Source organism: Electrona antarctica, assembly GCF_951216825.1.
Source record: "Electrona antarctica genome assembly, chromosome: 8".
Classification (NCBI taxonomy): Eukaryota; Metazoa; Chordata; class Actinopteri; order Myctophiformes; family Myctophidae; genus Electrona; species Electrona antarctica.
The window spans coordinates 7824933-7846670 of record NC_136789.1 but is presented as its reverse complement, the minus strand read 5'-3'; the positions used below and the strand labels follow the sequence as shown (position 1 = coordinate 7846670).

The following is a 21738-nucleotide window of genomic DNA, read 5'->3' as shown; positions in this document are numbered from 1 at the left end:
CCGGCCAGCCAGCCAGCCAGTCAGTCAGTCAGCCAGTCCAGTCGGCCAGTCAGTCAGTCAGTCAGCCAGTCCAGTCGGCCGGCCGGTCAGCCAGCCATCCAGCCATCCAGCCAGTCAGCCAGCCAGTCAGTCAGCCAGCCAGCCAGCCAGCCAGCCAGCCAGGACTAGACAGTTGCTACTCTCCATTTCAGCTTCCCTCTAATGTGAAAGCAGCCAGAGCGCCATAGGTTCCACCCACGCTGGGTCTGAAATGTATGTGTTCCAGGAACAACCCTGACCTAGATCTCCACTCTCTGTGTGTGTGTGTGTGTGTGTGTGTGTGTGTGTGTGTGTGTGTGTGTGTGTGTGTGTGTGTGTGTGTGTGTGTGTGTGTGTGTGTGTGTGTGTGTGTGTGTGTGTGTGTGTGTGTGTGTGTGTGTGTGTGTGTGTGTGTGTGTGTGTGTGTGTGTGTGTGTGTGTGTGTGTGTGCAAAGTGTTCTGCCATGTACGCCGGCTGGCATGGCACACTTCTAAAGTAGCGCAACTAACTAAAAATAATATATATATATAATATAATATATATAATCAACTGTCACTGTTCTTTCCCATAGTTTCTCGAGTGGTGACAAAATGAGCAGCAGGGCCTGCACTGTCTGTGGGCACTTTAAAAAAAATGTCTCTTTGCTCTCTTTTACGCCCTAATTTCAAAGCGCATTTCATGGAGGGAGCTGCCTGTCATGGTGACGATGTGGAGACATTCCCATACTCCTCACAGCCCTTTCTTCCTCCCCCTTGTTTTGTTCCTAAACTGACGAGCATGGTTGAAGGAGGGGGGGGGGGGGGGTCACTCAGTCTGACTCCAAAACTATTTTGATGAAAGCCTTTAACGGCAACCCCCCGCAGTGCGTTGTCTCCCTGTAAACACAAACATGGATCTAGTACCAAAATGCAAACCCTTGGACAAGAAAAGAGTGCTGCTTCCGAGGGCTATCTCCCTCTAGTGGAGGAGTTTCGGGGATATTTTGCGCAATTTTTTGCACAATTATTTAGCCCCCCCCCCAGCTACATCATTAGAGCATGCCCTGGGCTACATATGTGCAAACTTTTAGCACAAAATATCCCTTATCTCTCCCTATGCTCCGCTCCTCCACTACTCCCAGACAAGACAGCCTTTGAGATCAGGGAGGAAGAAGAGAGAGGGGGGGGGTGATCTGTGCCTTGTTTTGGTTGTCTGTTGGAAAGTATGTGTTGCAATAAAGTCCAGTCCAACCCCAGCAGCCAGCCAGCAGCCACCTGCATCCTTGTTTCCTTAGGAAAGATTCAAAGCTTTTTGGTTATGGTGGATTTGCGGACGGGGAGGGGGGGGCGGGGGGCAGTTCGGCCATGCAGCTGCTGAAGAGCAGCAGCAGGGTCTTCTTTTTTTGTTTAAGTGGATGACTTAGATGTTCTGAGTCACAGTGCTGGGTCAGCCATTGCCTCTGGATGGAGGCTTGTTTACAGTTGAATCGGACCGTAGCCAGACCGACCCACTGATCTATAGATAATTGTGACAGCCACAGAGGGCTCGGGTTGCACCGCGTACGACTCAGAATAGACCCGTAAAGCAAACAAAAGTGAGGCTCAAAAACCAATGGGGGGGATAAGGTTTCATTGTTGTCCTTTGTTTTTTATTTTGGTTTTCCCGATGGTTCCTATCCCCGGCGACATCGCCAGCCAGCCGCGAAGGCAGGGATGTGCCAGATTCCTTTCCTGATTTGCGGTGACTTTTGTGTGCGACTAGTGTCCTCTAGCTCAGTGGGTCCCGTTAGATCTACAAGCTTATAGATCTGCTATTTTTTTTAAATCATGAAAATGTTGCGCAAATAATTGAATATATATTCTTTCAGAGCGAACATTTATAACTCAAATCTTTGCTTCTGGGGGGTCCGTGACATGAAATACTTTGAGAACCACGGCACCGACATAGAAACATAGGGTTTTTCAGAAAAGTGTCATGATTTAGAAGACGTTTGTAGAATCTAGTCTCAGGTCTAAATGGGTTATTTTAGGTTAGGTTAGGTTATAGGTTCAGTATATTCTCTTCTACCTTATGGCCCTGTTTAGTTGCCACGTGTTGAGAATAGCAGATCTACAAGCTGACAACGCCACACTGTGCTCTGCTTAGTCTCACAAATGAGCGTTGCGCCTGTCACAGACAGCAGAGCAAGTTCAGTCAGGAAACTGAGTGCAGGTGCTGCCGGCCATTAATTGGGCCGCCTCAGCATCATGTTCTCATTCACATGATTCACTCAGCCAATCACACACTTTAAACTGGAAGGGTTTGCACTGCTCATCCTGCTTGCTTGCTGCTGCTCTGATTCTGCTGCGCTGCTGTATGCTAAACTTTTGCTACTCACCCTCCTCCACCCCAGCTACCACCTGTCGTTTTGGATCTGCTGTTTAGGTACGGGGGATTGGGAGTCCCTATGGTTGGGACTGATGCGCTTGATCTGAGTACCTAAAAAGCAGATCCAATTCATCGCCAAACCATAATAAATATATTGCTCATTTTGCATTCAATAAATCTATATTCCATCCATTCATGAGTTGTCCTGACTGAACTACAGCTCTGGGTGGTGCTATAGTGCAGTGGTTTTCAACCCTTTTCATGTGGCTGGTCCATTTGGTTTCATTTTTCACTCTCAGGAGTTAAAGATCTACACTACAGTATAAGGGTCCATTTGGTTGCCATCTCTCCATCATTTAGCTGGGGACCACCTAACCCCCTCAAGGACCACTGCTATATATGTCTAAACATGTAAACTCCAATGGATGGCGTTCTGTTTGAAAACAATATTCTCTAAAACTGTATAGACGCTGCTCTCTCTGGCACAAAGCTTTATTTTAGGAAGTTGCTATAATAGCGGCAAAAGGCGAACATTGTTGTGTGAAAACAGCTCTTACTATGATTGGGGGCCTTTTGGCCTGTGTGTCTGAACTTGTTGACTCCTGTAGAAAGCCCTGTGCTTATTGATTCTGCTCCTCGTAGATGAAAAGGGGTTTCTGGCCCAATTGTTGCTGTAATCCTGCTTTCTTAAAGCTATAGGGTTTTCAAAAAGGTGTGTGTGTGTGTGTGTGTGTGTGTGTGTGTGTGTGTGTGTGTGTGTGTGTGTGTGTGTGTGTGTGTGTGTGTGTGTGTGTGTGTGTGTGTGTGTGTGTGTGTGTGTGTGTGTGTGTGTGTGTGTGTGTGTGTGTGTGTGTGTGTGTGTGTGTGTGCGCACACGACCACACGTGAACTCAGTGCTGCTCACGCGTGGTCATACTGTATGTGAGTGCGTGCGTCTTAAATATGGGGTAATTTTAATAGTGAAGGTCGTGTTTCATGACTGGGCTTTTCTTCACGAAAGGTTCTGTCATGCCTTTGGAAAAGTGTAAGCAATCTCCAATAACACTTTAAAACACTTGTGGTTTTGTCCTCACGAAAAAAGAGGAAAGGAGAACCAATGACCCGTAGAATTGAAAGACGTATTATAATTTGAAACTAGAGAGTAGGTTGTTAACGAAAATGTCGTTTCACCCGACTTCGACGACTGTCGCACAACATTGTCCAAACATTGGTCAGCTTCGTCACTGCTGTAAGAAAAACGGATACATGCCCAGGCGGTGGCGTAACCGTCTGGGCACCCGACTGGTAATCCAGTCGCAGTGTGCCGCGGGTTCGACTCCCGAGCCCGACACGGCCTTTACTGCATGTCTTCCCCCATCTCTCTCCCGTTTCCTGTCAGCCTACTGTCTGTCCCTTCAAAAACCAATAAAAGGCGTAAGCCGCAAAAAAAATATCTTTGAAAAAAAAGAAAAACGGATACATGCTGCCAACAGCGGAGAGCAAGTTGGGATTGCGTGACAGGAGATTTACTGTAGTTTACAGGAAGAGTAACAGTAGTCCCACACAAGTGAAATCCTCAACAGTGACTCCTTTACGGGGTCCATTTGTGTCCATTGTGTCCAGTTTAAATGAACACTGAAGATTTTACGGTGCAGCGACAGGAAGTGCTCGAAAACCGGAGGAAGTCCATGGAGGTGAGAAATCAATCGGGGCCGCGCTGACAGTCTTTTTATCCGATAGTCTGTGTGTGTCTGCGTGTGTGGTACAAATACTGCAATGTACAGTAGATGTGCTCCGTTACAAGTAGAAGTCCTTTATTCAAAGTTTACTTGAGTAAAAGTACAAAGGTATCGGTGTCAAAATGTACTTAAAGTACTAAAAGTAAAAGTACTCATATTTGCAGAATGTTCAGAGCGTTCAAAGCGTCGCATCGCAACGCTTTGTGAGCTTGTAGATTGGCTATTTTCAAATGGCCGAAATGTATATAGGGCTGAAGTGGTTGATGTAGGCCTATGTTTTCTAATCAAAATTCAAATCTCAAAAGTAACTAAAGTTTTCAAATAATTGTAGTGGAGTAAAAGTAAAAATGTTGGCTCCGAGCTGTAGTGGAGTAGAAGTAAAAGCATTGGGAATTGGAAATACTCAAGTAAAGTACAAATACCTCAAAATTGTACTTAAGTACAGTACTTAAGTAAATGTACTTAGTTACTTTACACCAGAGGTTCCCAACCACTGGTACTAGTACCACTGGTAGTACTTGAGCCTCCCTCTGGTGGCCAAAAAAGGAGAAAAAAGAGAAAAGTGGAATGAAATATTTATATTACTACAGGAGTACAGGTAGTTCTTCTGACCAAGCGATTGGTTGAAATGAGCATGACGTCACACCTAGGCGTTAATTTAAGCAATAATACACAAGAAGTCTCAGGTTACCGGTTATTTTATAATGGCTGAGAGGCGTAGTGAGACGCGGCGCGTAGCGGAGTGTCTCTAAAACGGTTACACACGTATAGCAATATTAACCGAGTCAAAACTATTCCTAATTCACAAAAGTAGATAGACTTTGCACCGCTTTGCACCGCTTTGCGCCCACCAGAGCGAGCCACACAATACACTTCCTTACTTACACCACTGGTCTGCGTAGCCTCTTTTTTTCAGATTGAGCAGAGGTTTTGGAAGCGTGTGCCCCCTGCCCTTTGCATCAACGTTTTCCATCAGTAGCAAGAGTCGAACGAATGTCTCCAGTTCAGCAGAGACAAATCAAGACAGAGAGAGAGGGATATAGAGAGACCCGACATCTGGAAAAAGGCGACTGTTTTAAGCCTGTAAGAAGTAAATGCAAAAAGCAGCAGGTACACACACAATTGACATTTCGGGCCCTGTATGAAATGCGTCAGCAGCAAAGCTAGGGCAGGCTTCTGGTCTATTGATTCTTCCCCTCTTAAGGAAATCCATTAGTTGCCTTCTTCCTGGCTGGCAGGCAGATAGTTGTATTCAAAACGCATCAAACACACACGCGACGCAAACCTCAAACGCGATCTTCACTCGCAAAGACGTAACTAATGTTAAGTTTCAACTGCTTTGAGCCTTTCCTTGTCGTGCTAGTAATTGGGGTTGCAGTGGTGGATTGCCCCCCCCCGCCTGACGAGTGCACAGGGCAGCACCTGGCCTCCCTAGTTGTCACCACCTCTCCCCCTCTCATGCAAGTAATTGACAATATATAAAGTCACAACACCAACTTTGATGAGGCAGTATTGCTTTGTAAACATTTTCATTTCCTGATAAATTAACATTTTGGAGTTACAGTAGGTGGTTTCTTCCAGACAGCAGAGATATTTAGAATATCTTTGTTGTTTTTAATATAAATGTTTTCTATCTCTTGAAACATGTCAAATGTATATTTTAAGCATCATTTGGTTGTGAAAACAAGCTGAAAAGAAAAGAAAGACCCACTTTAACTTCTGCAATTGAACAGCTGGAAATCCACGTGGGGGCATTTAAAAATCTATCTGCTTTTCAGTTTTCTTTCTTCTGTCTCTTCCTGTTATCCCGAGAACGATATTCCCTGCCTATCTTGTAAGGTCAGTTCACATTGATTTTGAATAGTTAGCGAGGGGGATCATTCTTACTCTGATCTCCTGGTCAGACATGATATATGCATTTCCTTTCATCATATTAAATTGATAATATCACAATTTAACAATTAGTATGTTTAGCACAATAACCCTTTCATCCCATTCGGGCACATTTTCAAAACGTTTCACATATTTCTCACATCACATTGGCCCCTTTTCCACCGGAGTTGAACCCCCCCCCCCCCCCCCCCCCCCCTGTGGTTCAGAACCGGAACCAAAAAATGGTCGCCGGCTCCGTGAAAGCACCACGGTTCCAAGAATCTAGATGTTCTTTCAGTGGAAAAGGGCCTTTGTGAGCTTGTACAGTAGATGGGCCATTTTCACTACGACACAGTATATAGGCCTTAAGTGCTTACGAAAATATACCCATGTTTTTCCTTGTTTTGTACTTTTATTATATCTCTGCTGTCGGGAAGAAGCCACCTAACTCCAAAATGTTCATACTGCTCAAAGTTTGTGACTTTGTATATTGTCAATTACTTCCATGAGAGGGGGAGAGATGGTGGAGTTGGATGCTTTAGCAGCCGACAGTTTGAGAGTCCAATGGAGTTAAGAGGTTTTGTCCAAAGCACTTTTTACTGCTTTTCATTGGTTCAATATTTTCTAAACAACACTCAGACGTAAAGGGTGTCCAATAGCACTGATTTATGCAACAATGAAACACCTACAAAATGGAGTTAGGAGGTTTCCTCCCGACAGCAACGATATATATTTTTTACAAATGGAACCCTGATGTACAGTTTCTATATTATTGTACTGAGCACTGATGGCTGGGACTTGTATACTGTACATTATTCCCCATAAGCTTGTTTTAAGTGGAGTTGCTCAGAGAGCTTGTTTTGCAGTAGATGTTTTCTACCTTAGGCCATGCATGCCAGCCATTCTCCCTGTTAGACGCAGCCAGATTAATAGGCTAACCAACCGCCACCCTCCTTATCTGTGTCCGACCCCGATGACACTGCATTTCCCCTCCCCCTCCTATTTCCTCTTTTTTCTAAAATTAGCGGGCGCTTTTAGCTCACTATATAGCGACGCATGAGCCTCGTTAAAGGCTTAATAGGTACGATGTCGTACCATTACACTTTTCTTCAGCGAGCAACACCGTCATATGACAACATTTATAAATTAGGCTTAACTTAACCACATGAACCCTAGCGTCGCCTATTCCGGGCACGTCGTAATAGCTGAACATTCGGCAGAAATAGACGAAACGGTTAGCGAAAATGGCTGATCTACAAGCTCACAACGCGCTCACTTCCAACACAAGCTTGTAAGAGATTTTCTATAGGAAAGAAATAGCAGAGAACCAACAAAGTATATGGTTTAAAGATGGAGTGGCGTAATTTTTGTATTTTTCCCTTTGTATTTAGGGTTTCTTCCTGGAGGCTGAAACCTTGACAGTCAAACGTGCCAATGAAAAAAACAAACAGTGGTAGTGACATCACAATATCATCCCCTCCCCTAACCCCTCCCCCTTTATCATACAACAACAGCTGTGGGTGTGGCTTCAGTTCAGGTGGATCACCACCCATCACCACCCACCAGGCAAACCAGGCATACTTAATGAACTGGTGAGCGTGTCAACATAAAAACAACATTTTAACAAATACTGTACACTTTTTACAAAAAAAAACGTCCTTCTTATATAATAATATTAATAATGTATATAATAATACCTGACGATCATGTTTTAGGGAGGCACGCCATATTTAAGTGGTTAAGTCAGTGTTTGTCCTAATGATGTGAGTAAAGATATTTTGAAAAGCGCTATATAAATTGTATGTAGTATAGTTATTAATATGTTTGCACTTTTTGGACGTTCAGTACTCTCACGTACTGGTACAGTCTGTGACCCATATTATGGTTTTAGGCGGTCTCTGTAGCCTACTGTAAAAAAGAAAGTGCCCGTATCATTTATTGGAAACGTTGACAGTTGAGTGGGATCATCAGGGTTGTTAATGTAGGTGGTGTTCTGTGACTGTTTGCACCGGAGGTATTTTCCCGATCCCGCAGTGCCCTGGCTAGCTGTGTCTATTCCAGCCCTTCTTCCATAATGTTTACAGGCTGATATTATCAGGGAAGTGAGCGCCACGCTCACAGGCCTTTTGATAAAGCAAAACAATGGGAACCTTTGTTGGGGACTCTCCCCCATACACACCATCATTGCACACAGACGCGCGTGCGTGCGTGCGCGCATACACACACACACACACACACACACACACACACGAGCAGAGTTACAGTCACTTTGCTCACACAGTGCCAAGATCAGCTGCAGTCTCTCTACCCTCCGGCGACAAAAATGAACAAAATACTCCCAATAATGTGGAAGAAAAGGCATTATGCCTGCCCTGAGTTAAACAGTACGTGGTTGCTCAAAAAACGCATCACGTTGCTCCCAGAAATAGCTGATCTACAAGTCCACGAAGCGTCCCGACTGTTGTCGTCAACCCAGAACAGGGTCACCCTTGAGGGGTGAAGGGTATTGAACCAACCCAGAACAGGGTCACCCTTGAGGGGTGAAGCAGGGTATTGAACCAACCCTGAACAGGGTCACCCTTGAGGGGTGAAAGGTATTGAACCAACCCAGAACAGGGTTACCCTTGAGGGGTGAAGCAGGGTATTGAACCAACCCAGAACAGGGTCACCCTTGAGGGGTGAAGCAGGGTATTGAACCAACCCAGAACAGGGTCACCCTTGAGGGGTGAAGGGTATTGAACTAACCCTGAACAGGGTCACCCTTGAGGGGTGAAGGGTATTGAACCAACCCAGAACAGGGTCACCCTTGAGGGGTGAAAGGTATTGAACCAACCCAGAACAGGGTCACCCTTGAGGGGTGAAAGGTATTGAACCAACCCAGAACAGGGTTACCCTTGAGGGGTGAAGCAGGGTATTGAACCAACCCAGAACAGGGTCACCCTTGAGGGGTGAAAGGTATTGAACCAACCCAGAACAGGGTCACCCTTGAGGGGTGAAAGGTATTGAACCAACCCAGAACAGGGTTACCCTTGAGGGGTGAAGCAGGGTATTGAACCAACCCAGAACAGGGTCACCCTTGAGGGGTGAAGCAGGGTATTGAACCAACCCAGAACAGGGTCACCCTTGAGGGGTGAAGCAGGGTATTTAACCAACCCAGAACAGGGTCACCCTTGAGGGGTGAAGGGTATTGAACCAACCCTGAACAGGGTCACCCTTGAGGGGTGAAGGGTATTGAACCAACCCTGAACAGGGTCACACTTGAGGGGTGAAGGGTATTGAACCAACCCAGAACAGGGTCACCCTTGAGGGGTGAAGCAGGGTATTGAACCAACCCAGAACAGGGTCACCCTTGAGGGGTGAAAGGTATTGAACCAACCCAGAACAGGGTCACCCTTGAGGGGTGAACGGTATTGAACCAACCCAGAACAGGGTCACCCTTGAGGGGTGAAGGGTATTGAACCAACCCAGAACAGGGTCACCCTTGAGGGGTGAAAGGTATTGAACCAACCCAGAACAGGGTCACCCTTGAGGGGTGAAGCAGGGTATTGAACCAACCCAGAACAGGGTCACCCTTGAGGGGTGAAGGGTATTGAACCAACCCAGAACAGGGTCACCCTTGAGGGGTGAAGGGTATTGAACCAACCCAGAACAGGGTCACCCTTGAGGGGTGAAGGGTATCGCTACGAGCTGCTTCTTAGTTTATAAACGGTAGATTTCTCTATTGGTGGAAAACAGGAAAAGGTACTCAATAGTTTTTACTTAAAGGGATAGTTCACAATTTATGAACTTAAGCTGTATGAAATACTTGCCATTAATATAGTGGTTGCAATTAATTGTATTAATTGATTGCCCGAGTCCCGTGGTGGGAGTTCTGCTCTGGTTTTGGTGACTATTAAGTAGTTCCGGTCATTTTGTGGGGGGCTCAGAGTCTGGGGCCACGCATTAAAAGTAAATTAATCCACAAAACTAGCGTCATTTGTATTGTTGACCTTTTCTAAAATATTAGCACAACTTTCGTTCAACTTTGACCCCTCTATCACATGGAACTATTTTTTGGGCATAGTCATATGGACACAAAAAACATAGTTCTGTGTGATAGAGGGGTCAATGTACTGTAGCTTGTAGATCGGCTATTTTCAAATGGCCGGAAATGTATATAGGGCTGAAGTGGTTAATGCCATATTTTGTAATAATAATCCAAATCTACAAAGTAACTAGCAACTACAGTTTTCAAATGAATGAGTAGAAGTAAAAGTACTGATAATTTGACAATACTCTAAAGTACCAAAACCTCAAAATGGTACTTGAGTAGAGTACTTAAGTAAAAGTACCTGTAGTTACTTTACACCACTGGAATCCTCAGTGTTGTCTGGATTATGTGTTTACCTGGATTATATTATACCTGTTGAAAAATAGCAGACCTACAAGCTCATAGCAAGTGCCGCGCTATGAGCTTGTAGATCTGCTATTTTAAAAAAATCGTGAAAATGTGGCGCAGAACTTTGAATATATTCTTTCAGAGCGAACGTTTTTAACTCAAATCTTTGCTTCCGGGGGGGTCCCTGGAACAACATATTTTCTAATACAGATAATTCTGGGGGTCCTTGACATGAAAAAGGTTGAGCACCACTGACATAGAAACATGGGTTTTTCAGAAACCTTTTAGGATTTAGAAGACTTTTTATTTTTAAATCGACCTCAGTCCTAAATGGGTTAACCATAGCATCACTATTCTGGGCCAGACATGTGGCGAAAAATAGCCCTTTGAACTTCCCACAAGCTCACAGCACGTCGCAATGTGACGTGTTATTGTGAGCTTGTTGAGTGGCTATTTTCCCCCCAAGGGGGATAAAATGAGCCGACCTAGTACAGACCCCATGGGGATCTCTGTCCAGGAAGTATACAGACTAGCCAAGCACGCTATGTTAAAATAAAGCACAATAATCTGGTTGTGCTGTAGCCCTGCTCTGAGGGAGACGGGGCTCGGCCAGACAATTGCACTAAATGTACTTTAATCACCGTGTCCAAACAAGCCGTAAGCCATTCAAGTGGCCCGGTCGGTTATGTGTGGCCCAGCCTTAGCCTTCTACGGCTTGTATTGAACGGTGAAATAAACATGTGCCCCGGCAATGAATAGAAAGTTCCCTGCAGCCTCTCCATTGCTTTATTTAATTACAGATATGTGATGTTCTTTTCATTTTTTTCTTGTGTTTTCCCCCTCCTCCTCCTCTCTCCTTCGCCTTCCCTCTTAGCTAGAACCAGGAATAATGGGTCGTTCTGTTGTTCTTTGTGCGTGTGTGAGATTTCATACCACTTCCTATAGGCCTGCCTGCCAGCCAGGTAGTCAGTCAGTCACACACTAGGGGCAGGGTGTATCCTATCCTCCTGGTAGACTAGTCAGTCACACACTAGGGGCAGGGTGTATCCTATCCTCCTGGTAGACTAGTCAGTCACACACTAGGGGCAGGGTGTATCCTATCCTCCTGGTAGACTAGTGAGTCACACACTAGGGGCAGGGTGTATCCTATCCTCCTGGTAGACTAGTGAGTCACACACTAGGGGCAGGGTGTATCCTATCCTCCTGGTAGACTAGTCAGTCACACACTAGGGGCAGGGTGTATCCTATCCTCCTGGTAGACTAGTCAGTCACACACTAGGGGCAGGGTGTATCCTATCCTCCTGGTAGACTAGTCAGTCACACACTAGGGGCAGGGTGTATCCTATCCTCCTGGTAGACTAGTCAGTCACACACTAGGGGCAGGGTGTATCCTATCCTCCTGGTAGACTAGTCAGTCACACACTAGGGGCAGGGTGTATCCTATCCTCCTGGTAGACTAATCAGTCACACACTAGGGGCAGGGTGTATCCTATCCTCCTGGTAGACTAGTCAGTCACACACTAGGGGCAGGGTGTATCCTATCCTCCTGGTAGACTAGTCAGTCACACACTAGGGGCAGGGTGTATCCTATCCTCCTGGTAGACTAGTCAGTCAGTCGCACACTAGGGGCAGGGTGTATCCTATCCTCCTGGGTCCCCCTGTGCCTGTGCCGAGGTCACCGGCTGGTTATGGGAATAAGAGCTAATAACTCATGTAACTCAGTTACACAAGTTAATTGATTGTAGAACAGCCTCCCTCCCGTTCACGAGTTACACAAGTTACGTTTTCATTGTTTAATTTGCGTTATTAATACGTTTTAAGACTTACGGGGTTTCCATCGGACAGAGTGGGATAGGTGACGCGTTCGGATGCCGTCACAGGAAGTTTTTCAGTCGCACTGGCTTGCTAAGGCTTTTGGGACATTGAGGCCCAATGCATTCAATGGTGGCGCGCTATGGGTGGCTCTGTTCTACGCTCTTTGTTATTGAACGGCAGTTTGGATTATTTTTCAACACGACGACAAAGGATCATGTGATCATGGCAGAAAAGGTTGCACAAAAATGGTTGGGAAACAATTACAATGTAGGCATTTAGCTCACACTCAATCCAGAGCGATTTACAGTAAGCAAGAACAAAAAACATGGCAATATATCATATACATAAAAAAGTAGTTATCATGAATCATACGTAAGCTAAGAACATAACAGTGGAATATGTATATAATGAAACTATGCATCTATACTATATAGTGCTATGTCTACATACAATTCTATAAAAGAGTCTACATGGAAACAAACATTTCCACCAGTGTGGGGGTTCCAAATGTAGCATGCCTATTCAGGTTGTGACGGCAGAGGACGGTGTGGTGATATTAATATCAATTACATTTTCAATTGGTCATTTGTATTCTTATTTATTAGTCATCGTTGGCAAGATCTCAGATCCATTTTAGGACGTGGTTAAAAAAATCTTTTGAAAATAGCCGATCTGTAAGCTCACAAGTCTCATCGCGCGATGCATTGTGAGCTTGTAGATCAGCTATTTTCAAATGGTCATAATGTACATACTGTAGGGCTGTGGTTAAGTGGTTAATGAGTGTTTTGTAATAATGATCTAAATCTACAAAGTAACTAGTAACTAACGTTTTCAAATAAATGTAGTGGAGTAAAAAAGTGCCTCTGAGATGTGGAGTAGAAGTAAAAGTGCTGTGGCAATTAGTACTCAAGTAAAGTACAAATACCTCCAAATTGTACTTAACCCATTCAGGACGGGAACCCCTTTTGGTGTTTTAAGCATTATGTTATTCTTTAACTATTGAAAAATAGCAGATCTACAAGCTCATGTGAGCTTGTACTGTAGATATGCTATTTTAGAAAAATCGTGAAAATGTGGTGTAAATCTTTGAATATATATTCTTTCAGAGTGAACGTTTTTAACACAAATCTTTGCTTCTGGGGGGTCCCTGGAACGACATATTTTCAGATGGGAGGTCGGCGGCCAATTACATATATTTTGACATCAGATATTAATATAGGGTGCATTTTGCATCCCAAAACACAGTTTATAGTTAAGGGACGCAATAAAACAACAACCTCTGCATCCACGGGATGCACTACTGTACTGTTTTTTTTATTCTAGTTTATTTTGCTAGCTTTAGTTATAATAATCATTTCTTCTTCTGTTTTCTACATGAATATAACCACATTATAACCATATCAAATGAAATGAGAGTTAAATTGCTGCAATTTGTAAAAATGGCAAAATATTAGATGAGTCCCTGGGACTCATCTAATAGACCATCCCTGCATCACGGGACTCATTACATTGAAAACCTATTTACATCACTTCATAGAAACATAGGTTTTTTCAGGAAACTGTCAGGATTTAGAAGGCATTTTGTAGAATCGCTCTCAGGTCTAAATGGGTTAAGTATAGTACTTGAGTAAATGTACTTAGTTACTTTCCACCCACTGCAAACCAGTGCTACTGTTAAGGACAGGCAGGTGAAGGGCATTCAGTGTCTTTGTGGTGTTTGTTATGTTGGATCATAGTCTGCTGTGGTACGCAGCCAGCCAGCTCACACACATGCTCCAGGGGCTTGTACTGTAAGTTGCAGGTCTGCTCTGGGTCCAGACACTAACGACGTGGTCTGGCAGTCCAAATCCAGAGCATTTCAGAAGGCTGCACGCACGCACACACACACACAGATGTCACCTTGACCTGCAGCATTGTTGTCATTCAGCGCAGTGCAGCGCTGTCATCAGTTACGTTCCAACAAGGGCTGAGTGATTACAGGAGAGAGGAGGAGGAGGAGGAGGAGGAGGTGGTCCTTTTCCACTCCGTCACAAAAACAGAGGGGCATCGAGTTGAAATTGGTTAAAAACCACAACATAGACAGTGTTGATTTTGACAACAAATTTTGATTTTAGTTTAAGTCAGTCTCTTGAATAGTTTTCATTTAGTTTTAGTCACCTGGAATGTTTTAGTGTTCGTCTAGTTGTAGTCGACTAAATCTACAGTACAGTTGATTTAGTCAACTAAAATTTATATTTTGGCTGGCCTTGATGCCGTCGTAATGACTGATTTTACACTTGCTGAAAATAGCCGATCTACAAGCTCACAATGCTCAGCATGCAACCCAGTGTAAAATGTCTTATACTGGATCTCTTATCCACTAGTCTCTTCCTAACATTTTAGTCTAGTTTTTATTTGTTGACGAAATTGCCAATATATTTAGTTTTCATTTAGTTTCCATTTAGTTTTCGTCAGTGAAAAAAGTTATTCGACGAACATTTTGAACAAGTTGAAGGGTAGCAGATCTACAAGCTCTGAACATGTCATGCTGCAATGCATTGTGGGCTTGTAGATCAGCTATTTTGATGAAAACGAAATGAAAACGGTAACATAAAAGAAACATGATTTCGTGCCATCAAACAGCTTTGAATATAACATTTTATTTTTGGGTCAGTCCTAATCTTTCGACTAAATTTCTTGTTCTACAGCTTTCCTGTCTTCCCTTTTTACAGCCCCCCCCCCCACACACACACACCCCCACTCCCTCACTTTCCCTCCCTCTTTGAACTGAGACATGCATGGCCTGTGTCCCGGCTGTGATCTCTGCCTTATACCACATGAGAGATGAGCCCAACACGTAGTAGATCTTTTTGGATATGTGCCTTCTCTCTCTTTCGAGAAATTGTTGTTGTTGTTGTGGTCTTGCAGGCCCGATTTGGGTTGTTGGTTGACAGCGCGACCACAAAACTTTTATATGCAAACAGTGAGATGTCTATGGGGCCACGGAGAAGGGTCGCAGCCTAAAAATAGAAGCAGTTGGAATATCAGCTCTGTGTGTGTGTGTGTGTGTGTGTGTGTGTGTGTGTGTGTGTGTGTGTGTGTGTGTGTGTGTGTGTGTGTGTGTGTGTGTGTGTGTGTGTGTGTGTGTGTGTGTGTGTGTGTGTGTGTGTGTGTGTGTGTGTGTGTGTGTGTGTGTGTGTGTGTGTGTGTGTGTGTGTGTGTGTGTGTGCCTGCCTATATCACTTGCGCATACTAGGATGCTGGATGTTTGTCCGTTTTGCCGAGCGTGATTGACTCCTCCTGGTATTTGGGAATGCAAAGTGTTTGCGCCTCAAGACGTTCCTATTAGCACGGCACATCTCTCACTTGTCATTTCAAAGGGATAGCGAGCGGTTTGGGGGATTCGTCAGGGCTTTGTCAGGTTGTCGTCGGCGGGGAGCTTGACGCGGAGCGAGCACGAGGAAAACACCGGCCCCCTAAATATAGAATGTCATGCTCTGCTCTTTTAAATGATGGGACTACTGGAGCCCAGATGATACCGTTCCATGTCAAATTGCTGTTATTAACATGCCTCCTCCATCCCCCGAAAAGGCCTGGGAGATACCTCTCGATGACTCGCGGGCTGTGTGGTGTATGTAGGCTGCGGTAGAGTGTGTGTGTGTGTGTGCTCGTGTGCGCGTGTGTGCGCGTGTGCGCGCGTGCGGGCGGGGCAGCCACGGTTCGGAAGGGTGTAGGGAAAAGAAACGGGAGATTTCTTAAACATTTGACCTCTTATTTAAGGTATTTTATACCATTTTGGAACCGAAATTGGGAACCGGAATCGATAAGAAGAATCGGTAGTGGACTCATAAAAACCCTAACGATCCCCATCCCTACTATACACACAGGATGTCTGATGAGTGTTCTAATGGCCCTTGTAGTTAAAACCGTGTTATATGACGCTCTCGCTCTCACTCTCGCTCCCTCTCTCTCTCTCTCTCTCTCCCCCTCTATCTCTCGCTCTCACTCTCGCTCCCTCTCTCTCTCTCTCCCTCTATCTCTCGCTCTCCCTCTCGCTCCCTCTCTCTCTCTCTCTCCCTCTATCTCTCGCTCTCACTCTCGCTCCCTCTCTCTCTCTCTCCCTCTATCTCTCGCTCTCACTCTCGCTCCCTCTCTCTCTCTCCCTCTATCTCTCGCTCTCTCTCTCTCCCTCTATCTCTCACTCTCACTCTCGCTCCCTCTCTCTCTCTCTCTCCCTCTATCTCTCGCTCTCACTCTCGCTCCCTCTCTCTCTCTCTCCCTCTATCTCTCGCTCTCACTCTCGCTCCCTCTCTCTCTCCCTCTATCTCTCTCTCTCTCGCTCTCCCTCTCCCCCCCCCCCTCTCTCTCTGATGAATGAGGCTTTCATAGGACAGTAAGTTATTATTACCACAGTATTAGTCGTTTGATCTCCTTGACAGTTTAAAGCCTGGAGTTTTCTTTTGTGTGTGTGTGTGTGTGTGTGTGTGTGTGTGTGTGTGTGTGTGTGTGTGTGTGTGTGTGTGTGTGTGTGTGTGTGTGTGTGTGTGTGTGTGTGTGTGTGTGTGTGTGTGTGTGTGTGTGTGTGTGTGTGTGTGTGTGTGTGTGTGTGTGTGTGTGTGTGTGTGTGTGTGTGAACATAGCTGTGCAGATGCGATCGGGCCTGGTCTTGCCCTCACTGGGGGAGTTGGGGGTGCCTGGAGGGGGACGGAAGCGCCGTAAAAGTCATCGGTGTTGGTTTAACTCTGAGAGGGTGAAAGTGGTGTTGGTTTAACTCTGAGAGGGTGAAAGTGGTGTTCGTTTAACTCTGAGAGGGTGAAAGTGGTGTTGGTTTAACTCTGAGAGGGTGAAAGTGGTGTTCGTTTAACTCTGAGGGTGAAAGTGGTGTTCGTTTAACTCTGAGAGGGTGAAAGTGGTGTTGGTTTAACTCTGAGGGTGAAAGTGGTGTTCGTTTAACTGAGGGTGAAAGTGGTGTTGGTTTAACTCTGAGAGGGTGAAAGTGGTGTTGGTTTAACTCTGAGAGGGTGAAAGTGGTGTTGGTTTAACTCTGAGAGGGTGAAAGTGTTGTTCGTTTAACTCTGAGAGGGTGAAAGTGGTGTTCGTTTAACTCTGAGAGGGTGAAAGTGGTGTTGGTTTAACTCTGAGAGGGTGAAAGTGGTGTTGGTTTAACTCTGAGAGGGTGAAAGTGGTGTTGGTTTAACTCTGAGAGGGTGAAAGTGGTGTTCGTTTAACTCTGAGGGTGAAAGTGGTGTTCGTTTAATCCACACTCTAAAGGGGTAATTGGGTCAGTTTACTCTTTATTAAACTCATTTGACCTGGAACCACTTACCTCATTAAAGAATCAATGGGAGGGAGAGTTAGGGACACACATTTCTGATGATGTTTGGAAGGAAGTGCTGGATAGGATACACTCCTCCTCAGTCTGTCTAAGGCATACTATTATTCAGTTTAAGGTTACACATCGCCTCCACTGGTCCAAAGTAAAACTATCTAAGTTTTTTCCTACCATGGCTCCTATATGTGATCGTTGCAATCATTTGGTTTTGTCCAAAGCTAAATACATTTTGGCAATCAATATTTTCAGATGTATTAGAAGTGCCCATAGAACCCTCTGACTGCCACTATTGCAGTGTTTGGAGTTATTTCCCAAGAGATACGTCTTAGCCGGCAAAACAAGAATATGATAACCTTTGCATCTCTTTTGGCTAGGCGGCTAATACTATTTAAATGGAAGGAAAGATTCCCACCAACCTTTAAATCATGGGTTAATGATGTTTTATATCATTTGACATTGGAGAAGATTCGCTACTCCACAAGAGGGTACGCTGGTGCTTTAAAATGTTACACCATTTGGCAACCTTTTTTAACATATATTGAGAGGATGAATGGGGCTGACATCAACAATCCTTAATAACTCATAACACTTTAATTGTTTTTATTTTATTTTTTAATTTTGTTATTATTATTAGGGGTGTACCGATGTGGAAATTCTTGACCGATACTGAAATAATCCAGCCGATACCGATGCCGATAGTAGCCCGGGCTGTTAATATGCAAAATCGTTAAAAATACATAGCAGGCTTTAGTCTTTTTGATTTAATATTGAGAAATTGGGAGCTTATAGGCAGCTCCGGCTGCTTAATTGATTTGACCCAGATTTGTGCAAACAGACTGATGTAATTAGTTTGGTAGGACAAAATTCTAATATTATAAACATTTTAAAAGGCTGTCATTTACTCTGAATATATTCTTTCAACTATTTGAAGGTTGTACACATCAGTGAAATTAACCTCTGGGAAAATCCCTAATTGAGAGAGGCCTAACAAGCGCACCACAGCTCATATAGGCTGCATGGTTAACAGGGCTTGGGCACTACCCTATCATCTCTCTATATCAATGATAAAGGCATATAAAAAAACATGACTTGTACACCCAATGAAAATATAAACTTCACGGAATATAGACCATTTGGAATTATAACAATCGGTTGAGGATTGGCGGAGTATGGCACGAGTTAAATCTCAACTTTTTGCGCAACGGGCGGGGAGGAGGAATATCACTGCACTCAGACTCAGTAGCCCACACTGAGCGACACGCAGCCACTCTATACATCTCTGTACAAGGGTGTATTATCGGATTTGGCTGCAGAGCAGAACATCGGCCACTGCCATCGCTGAAAGTCAAGTTTTTTACCGATGCACCAATGGCCAGTTAACAAGGCAAACATCGGCCCCTACCGATTGTCGGCCGATGCATCGGTGCACCCCTAATTATTATAATTTTTATTTATTTTTGTTTGTGTATTGTGTCCAATATTTGATTAATTCCTTCTATTTTTGAATATGTATATGTATATTTGTATGTGCCTTTTATTTCAATGTATCTTTTAATGGTACAAGATACCAGGGTTGTGGCTCTTTCAGAGCGGGAACTCTGGGGGGAGGGAGGGGTAAAAATGTCAACTATTTTTGTATGCTACTTTTGACTCATATGTGACTTGAAAAATTAATAAAGAAACTTTGATAAAAAAAAAAAAGTTGCCCACCCCTGGCCTAGGTTATAGTCCCTCTGCTATTTGCTATCCCCCCCCCCCCCCCCCCCCCCCCCCCTCCATCAGGTCTGTCTGGCATACCTTTGGTTCTCATTGTGTGCACGCTGAGCCGCTGGCCCTCTTTAAGATCCACATTAGAATGTTGTTTTTTATATGGCAGCAAGCGGAGGCATGTGGAGTCTCTCTTTATATGGCAGCAAGCGGAGGCATGTGGAGTCTCTCTTTATATGGCAGCAAGCGGAGGCATGTGGAGTCTCTCTTTATATGGCAGCAAGCGGAGGCATGTGGAGTCTCTCTTTATATGGCAGCAAGCGGAGGCATGTGGAGTCTCTTTATATGGCAGCAAGCGGAGGCATGTGGAGTCTCTTTATATGGCAGCAAGCGGAGGCATGTGGAGTCTCTCTTTATATGGCAGCAAGCGGAGGCATGTGGAGTCTCTCTATATGGCAGCAAGCGGAGGCATGTGGAGTCTCTCTATATGGCAGCAAGCGGAGGCATGTGGAGTCTCTCTATATGGCAGCAAGCGGAGGCATGTGGAGTCTCTCTTTATATGGCAGCAAGCGGAGGCATGTGGAGTCTCTCTATATGGCAGCAAGCGGAGGCATGTGGAGTCTCTCTATATGGCAGCAAGCGGAGGCATGTGGAGTCTCTCTTTATATGGCAGCAAGCGGAGGCATGTGGAGTCTCTCTATATGGCAGCAAGCGGAGGCATGTGGAGTCTCTTTATATGGCAGCAAGCGGAGGCATGTGGAGTCTCTTTATATGGCAGCAAGCGGAGGCATGTGGAGTCTCTCTTTATATGGCAGCAAGCGGAGGCATGTGGAGTCTCTCTTTATATGGCAGCAAGCGGAGGCATGTGGAGTCTCTTTATATGGCAGCAAGCGGAGGCATGTGGAGTCTCTTTATATGGCAGCAAGCGGAGGCATGTGGAGTCTCTCTTTTGAAGCGCTCGGCAAACAGATGGGAGGTTTTCACGCCGCTTTTATGAGATTAAGCGAAACATTCCCATAAAAAAGAGTAAGACATTTCCCCATATTCCCCCTCCCTTGATTACTTTCTCTCTTGCCTATCCTCTCTCTGCATGTTCTCTTTGCTTTTCTATGTTTATTTCACCATTGCGCTCACTCTCTCTCTCTCTCTCTCTCTCTCTCTCTCTCTCTCTCTCTCTCTCTCTCTCTCTCTCTCTCTCTCTGTGCCTTGCTTTGCCTCAGGCCTGGCCAGCGGCACTAGTGCTGCTGAAAGTGTTGTGGAACGGTAGAGACTAGAGAGCTTTTTGTTAAATGGTAAATGGTGCATTTATATAGCGCCTTTATCCAAGGCATGGATTGTGCATTACATTCACACACCGATGTCGGAGGAAACCATGCAAGGCACCAACCTGCACATCAGGAGCAATTCGGGGTTCAGTGTCTTGCTCAATGACACTTCGACACTAACTGTGGGGGAGCCCGGGTTCGAATTGGCAATCTTGTGGTTACCATCCGGTCATATACCCCTGTGCCACCTATATAACTATACTTCCCAAACGGCAGACAAACATTCAGCATCTCCCAGATCAGATATAGGCATTGGAGCCTATATCCATTCACTGATCAGATCTAGGCATTGGAGCAGGCCTATATCCATTCACTGATCAGATATAGGCATTGGAGCAGGCCTATATCCATTCACTGATCAGATATAGGCATTAGAGCAGGCCTATATCCATTCACTGCTGCTGGAGCAGTGTTGCTTTTGACAGCATATTTTCTATCTATCTTAAATAGTTTTCATTTAGTTTGTCACATTTTAGTCACCTTTAATGTTTTGGTGTATTGTATTATAAGATTTTAGTAGACTAAATCTACAGTTGATTTAGTCGACTAAAATATATTTTGGCGAGTCTTAATGACTTAATGAAAATAGCCGATCTACAAGCTCACAACGCGCCGCAGCGTGATGTGTTGTGAGCTTGTATATTGGCTATTTTAGCAGTTCCAGAGTGACCCCCGCGATTTTTATGGATCCCACCGGAGTTCCAGGAATGCTCCGGGGATCCGACCCCAGTTCTAGGAATGCACTGCTGTGATTGGCTGGCTGGCCGGCTGGAAAAGCCAATTGAAGCGATGTTTGCTGCGCATGGTGTCCTGACAGCCAATCAGCGTTGATGTTGTTCGGCAGAGCCGCGGAACACCGCTTGTGCTGCTGAAACATATGGCAACATGTTGAGGAGTAGGAACTAATTTAGCTCCTTATAAATGATATATAGTAGCAGGAATTATGTTAAATATATTGAACCGAGTCGTCTTGTCTGAACGAGCGGGTCCATTTGGCTCCACTGCCAAAGTTACATTACGTACGTGTCTTATCTACAGCCAGCGAGCGAACAGACTTTTATTTTATCAACGCTGTTGTCCTGGATGGCCAAAATGGAACAACTGGAAACAAACTCTAAGTACTTTGAACGCATTTAGTTTACACCTCATCTCCACAGGCAAAGTCACTGGAGATATAGACTCCACTTACCGGTATATTTATTGATAGACTATATGTTAACTCAGTCTGAGAAAATAGGCAAGGCAAT

General features: G+C 44.8%; 1 protein-coding gene across 1 annotated transcript in view; it reads left to right on the top strand.

The window, feature by feature from the left end:
- The window catches only part of rnf43 (ring finger protein 43), a 140695-nt gene that overhangs the window by 97544 nt on the left and 21413 nt on the right, over window positions 1–21738 (top strand). The gene's annotated exons all lie outside the window — the stretch shown is intronic.